Genomic DNA, 6,562 nt, shown 5'->3' on the forward strand with positions numbered 1-6,562 from the left:
ACCGAGCATTATGGTATGGGGTGCGATTAGATATGGTGGACGTACACGTCTGCTGCGTGTATAGCAGACCATGACGGGTCAACGATACGTAGATGAGGTGCTACGGTCCGTTGTGCTTCCCTACATTCGGCGGCTCCCAGGTCTGCTATTCATGCACGACAACGTACGACAGCACATCGGGCGTGTTGTACAGACCTTTGTGGAAGAGCACCGTATACGAATGCTTCCATGGCTAGCTCGGTTTCCGCATCTGAATCCGATCGAACATGTTTGGGACATGACTGGTCGGAGACTTCTACGTTATCCGGCTTCCTCGGCTAACGTTGAGGAGCTATGGAGGCGAGTTGAGGTGGCATGGTTGGCCATCCCTCTCGCTACAATACAGCGACTTATAGACTCCATGCCACGTCGTGTAGCGATGCTACGCGAAGTTCACGGTGGATACTCTCGCTATTGATGTTTCTCCTCCCAGCAGAGTTGTGCCGCTCTCCATGTGAGAGTAAGTTACACTACTTTAGTACTACTTCCATACCAAATTTTATTGCGCTAGACACACGCGTTCAGATTGTACAGGGTGTGCTCGTGAATAGGGCCGTTAACGTCAATCGATTAGAAAGACCGTCTTTCAAAAAATCGATAATGTAAATTAAATTAGACGGATTAGTAACGTTTTCACGTTCGAAAATTGTTTAATTTTTGCAATAATTAATGTAAAAGTTTAAAATTCCCCACCCCTGATTCATTGTGACGTTTTAAGTAAGAAGAAAGAAATCACAGACGTGATTTCTCTCCCGTTTTCTTCTGTTTTCTTCTAGCGCATAAGATTCGTAGCATTGTCTCTCTCTAGGAAATTTATTGATTTTTATACGCTCCAATCATACGCTCAAATCTGAGTGACGCGCTACTGAATTCGCGGCCTGCAATTTCAAACTTTATTATTTTTTTTTGGAAAAACTAAGCCTCAGAATCAAAAATTAAAAAATATGGGGTCAATCAATTTTAAAAAACTTTCGAATGAGCCAATAAAAAAAAATAGTTAACGGCCCTATTATTTCCAACAGTGTAGTTTAATCACTTTTTATAAATAAACAATATTTGGATATGAAGCACCCTGTGTGTTGTAATATGTAATACTATAATTTAAAGGCAGCTCTAAAAGAAGTAATTTTTTTAACAATAGCAAGAAAATACTAAGTGGTACACAAAACAAGTTTCTTTAAATTGTTTTAAAACTTTCTTTTTTATTATTTTCTTAGAAAATGAGAAAGAAAATGTCTTGAGGAAGTAGAGTGTGTACAATAACGTGGCGGCCGTCGTCATTCCGAGAACTTAATTGAACCGTCCGGCGGCAATTTGCGCTCGCCCTCTCCTTATTGTGGCGGTAATTAACTTTCGTTTTGTTTTTTAACTGCTTTTTTAATTGGATACGAATTGCTACGCGGCATCTCGCAGCTTCCGGTATTCAATTTATATATCGCACCAGGAAAACGGAGTAATTGAAATTTACTGTGTAACAACTTTTTGCGCGACGCGGCGCAACTCTAAGCGTCGTTTTCCGGTCATCGTATTTTTTTTAATTAAATCGTTCCGCATTTCCACCATTCCGATGTCTGTATACTTGAACAAGAACTCCCGCAGGCTTTTCGGGTTTGCCTGTTTATGGCCGGCGTAAAGTCAGGAACTTAACGAGAATGCCATAAATTTATAGCTTATAAATTTCATTGGAATCGGACAACTTTTATTTTCAAACTATATTATTCGATATTGGTTAGCGTCCGTGACAGTTATTGATACGGAAGGGCGCCACTCCACCTTTAAAAGGGCCATATTTTTCCGACGAACAATGTCTGTGTCGCCGTCGCGATGCTATAAGCGTCCTCCCCGAAAAAAGCTCGCTGCCTGTGACACCAGGAGGTCCTCGCCGCGGTATAAACACAATATATATTATATCTATATACGGAATTTTCGTTTCGAAATACACCCTTCCGTATACAAGGAGAAAGAGGAGACGGGATTGAGGATTGGCTGTGTTTTGGAGGTTCGCTATACTCAGGATGGCCTTCTGTGTAAGACGTCGCGAGCGATAACGACATAAAGACGAGAGCCGTTGTGCTTTCGACGTCTCAAGAAGCCTAAATCAGGGCGAAAACGGCTTTTGGTATTTATCCCACGAAGAAATTCAGGAATTTCTTCGCGCACTTCGGTGCAATATGCAGCGATGATAGATTACCTGCTCCGGTTTCAATTTACGACGTGGAGGCGCCCGCCAAAGAAGAACCGAGGACTCCCCTCCCACACTCTGTCGAGTGCCGGAGCTTTCTTATTAAACGCAGGAAACTTTTCCAATTCGGACAGGTTTAGCGCGTAATGCGATTTACGAGACGCAATTTAAAAGAATCCCCTTTCTCTTTAGTAGCAAGTTTCACGACGATTACGAAAAAGGCGGACGGAGAAGAGGTGTTTACATCGCGATTAAAACTACTTAGACGGCCATTTCTACTCTTCTCTCCTCTTCATACTTATGGTAATTCCTTTTATGAAGTAATATTATTATGTACGGTCGTCTCCTTTTAGAACAACCCTATTTACCTAAAGTGCACCTTTATTAGTTTTAAGACCTTACTGACACATAACCATAAAAAGATAACATTTTTTGGCACAAATATGTTGTGCACAATTTTTTTCATCAAATCATCTTTTCAAGACTGTTTTAAATGGTCCATCAAAAGGGAATTATTTTTTTGTTGTTGGTTAATGTGTGAAAGCAATTGAGTACCGTATTTCGTAGTAAATTTAAAGTGCACACCCCTATTCCGCGTACCATCCCCCGAAATTATACTTTTTCCCCGGAAATTTACGACCGCAGCAACGAGTCGCAACGCGCGCAATTTCCACTCGCAGAAAAAAGGGAAAAAAAATGCCGCAACGACTCCGAAAATTAAATAGAAATAATTCACGGGTTGAAAGCAAGTTTCTTCGGAACGTGCTCAATTAGAACTAGCCCTCGCTCAATTAGAATTCCCGAGATTATGATTTTTTAATTATCTTTCGCGATCCTTCCGCAATAACGAAATAGTGGGTTTTCGTCGCCGTCGACGATATTAGCACCTCGTTAGAGCTATTGGCCTTTGACCCGGAACCAGATGCTCTGATCAAATTTTACTTTACCAAACTCCTGCGCATCCCGGGAAACTTGGATTGTGGTTATACGACATTTGTCTTGGAGTGAAATCACTGAAATGCACACAGAGTGAACATCTCTAAATCGGATTTCCACAAATCCTCAACTTTGAATAAGATCTCATTTCTTAACAAACTTTTAAATTTTATTACAAATTCATTAAATCCTACATTTTTTTACATTTACTTCTTATTTCTTTTCTAAAAGATTTTATTATCCAACATATTTAGAGTTATATATATGAATCATTTCTTAATTCCTAAAACTATGCTCGAGGCGATGTTTTAAAAATTAGCAATTTTTATTAAATTTAGGTTATGTTAAAAATTGACATATTAGTTTTTAATTTTTTTCTCAAAATTTTTATAATCGAACACATTTCGAGTAACATACCATCTTAAAGAGGAATGTTGCAGCTCCAATTTAAGGTATAAATCGTTTCTTAACTCCTAAAACTAAGGTCAAGACGATATTTTAAAAATTATTAATTTTTGTAAATTTTATATTAAGTTAAAATTAGACATATTACTTTTTAATCTATTTCTCAAAATTTTTATAATCAAAGATATATAAGATTACACACCATTTTAAAAAGGAGGGTTTCATCTCTAATTTAAGATATGAATCATTTCTTAATTCCTAAAACTATGCTCAAAGCGATGTTTTAAAAATTAGCAATTTTTATTAAATTTAGGTTATGTTAAACATTGATATATTAGTTTTTTATCTTTTTCTCAAAATTTTTATAATCGAACATATTTCGGGTAATACATCATCTTAAAGATAAATATTACACCTCCAATTTAAGGTATAAATCGTTTCTTAACTCCTAAAACTAAGGTCAAGGCGATATTTTAAAAATTATTAATTTTTGTAAATTTTATATTAAGTTAAAATTAGACATAACACTTTTTAATCGATTTCTCAAAATTTTTATAATCAAAGGCATATAAGATTACACACCATTTTAAAAAGGACAGTTTCATCTCCAATTTAAGATATGAATCATTTCTTAATTCCTAAAACTATGCTCAAGGCGATGTTTTTAAAAATTAGCAATTTTTATTAAATTTAGGTTATGTTAAAAATTGACATATTAGTTTTTAATTTTTTTCTCAACATTTTTATAATCGAACACATTTCGAGTAACACATCATCTTAAAGAGAAATATTACACCTCCAATTTAAGGTATAAATCGTTTCTTAACTCCGAAAACTAAGGTCAAGGCGATATTTTAAAAATTATTAATTTTTGTAAATTTTATATTAAGTTAAAATTAGACATATTACTTTTTAATCTATTTCTCAAAATTTTTATAATCAAAGACATATAAGATTATACACCATTTTAAAAAGGACAGTTTCATCTCCAATTTAAGATATGAATCATTTCTTAATTCCTAAAACTATGCTCAAGGCGATGTTTTAAAAATTAGCAATTTTTATTAAATTTAGGTTATGTTAAAAATTGACATATTAGTTTTTTATCTTTTTCTCAAAATTTTTATAATCGAACATATTTCGGGTAATACATCATCTTAAAGATAAATATTACACCTCCAATTTAAGGTATAAATCGTTTCTTAACTCCTAAAACTAAGGTCAAGGCGATATTTTAAAAATTATTAATTTTTGTAAATTTTATATTAAGTTAAAATTAGACATATTACTTTTTAATCTATTTCTCAAAATTTTTATAATCAAAGACATATAAGATTACACACCATTTTAAAAAGGACAGTTTCATCTCCAATTTAAGATATGAATCATTTCTTAATTCCTAAAACTATGCTCAAGGCGATGTTTTAAAAATTAGCAATTTTTATTAAATTTAGGTTATGTTAAAAATTGACATATTAGTTTTTAATTTTTTTCTCAAAATTTTTATAATCGAACACATTTCGAGTAACATGCCATCTTAAAGAGGAATGTTGCAGCTCCAATTTAAGGTATAAATCGTTTCTTAACTCCTAAAACTAAGATCAAGGCGATATTTTAAAAATTATTAATTTTTGTAAATTTTATATTAAGTTAAAATTAGACATATTACTTTTTAATCTATTTCTCAAAATTTTTATAATCAAACACATATAAGATTACACACCGTTTTAAAAAGGACAGTTTCATCTCCAATTTAAGATATGAATCATTTCTTAATTCCTAAAACTATGCTCAAGGCGATGTTTTAAAAATTAGCAATTTTTATTAAATTTAGGTTATGTTAAAAATTGACATATTAGTTTTTAATTTTTTTCTCAAAATTTTTATAATCGAACACATTTCGAGTAACATACCATCTTAAAGAGGAATGTTGCAGCTCCAATTTAAGGTATAAATCGTTTCTTAACTCCTAAAACTAAGGTCAAGGCGATATTTTAAAAATTATTAATTTTTGTAAATTTTATATTAAGTTAAAATTAGACATATTACTTTTTAATCTATTTCTCAAAATTTTTATAATCAAACACATATAAGATTACACACCGTTTTAAAAAGGACAGTTTCATCTCCAATTTAAGATATGAATCATTTCTTAATTCCTAAAACTATGCTCAAGGCGATGTTTTAAAAATTAGCAATTTTTATTAAATTTAGGTTATGTTAAAAATTGACATATTAGTTTTTAATTTTTTTCTCAAAATTTTTATAATCGAACATATTTCGAGTAACATACCATCTTAAAGAGAAATATTACACCTCCAATTTAAGTCTTAAAGAGGAAAGTTTCAGTTACAATTTAGATACAAATCCCTTACTAATTCCTAAAAGTAAGGTCAAGGCGATGTTTTCAAATGTTATTAATTTTAAATTAAATTTAAAAATTCATATTTTAGTTAATACGTTTGTCTTAGAGCGAAATCACTGAAACGCATAAAGTGAACATCTCCAAATCGGATTTTCACAAATCCTCAACTTTGGATAAGATCTCATTTCTTAAGAAACTTTTAAATTTCATTAGGAATTTATTAAAACCAAGCTTTTGCAATATGCAAATGTCACGGTCTGGTTCTATTCGACAACCGACGGTCATCAATTTCAGAACCGGAAGCGGTTTTTGAACCGAAAATTAATCGACGTCCTGCCCGAGGACCAATTACGTGCCCAGAGGCGTAGCCCCCAAAATTAAATTAACCCATCCCGTGGCGGCCGCGCATTTTTAACCCCTCGTTCCAGCGCAATTACAACTACTTCACATTTGTCTCGCTAAAAACCAAAAAAAATGTTATTTGTTAAAGTTGAGATCGCAATTAATTGCATATAATTTCTTAAAATGCACCCTAATAGAGTAAGATGTAAAGAAAACGCTTTTACAAAGATCGTATCCGCACTGAAACCTGTCGAGGGTTCGTATGGTGGTGATTAATTGATCACTCTCTCAGG

Source organism: Onthophagus taurus, chromosome 11, assembly GCF_036711975.1.
Source record: "Onthophagus taurus isolate NC chromosome 11, IU_Otau_3.0, whole genome shotgun sequence".
Classification (NCBI taxonomy): Eukaryota; Metazoa; Arthropoda; class Insecta; order Coleoptera; family Scarabaeidae; genus Onthophagus; species Onthophagus taurus.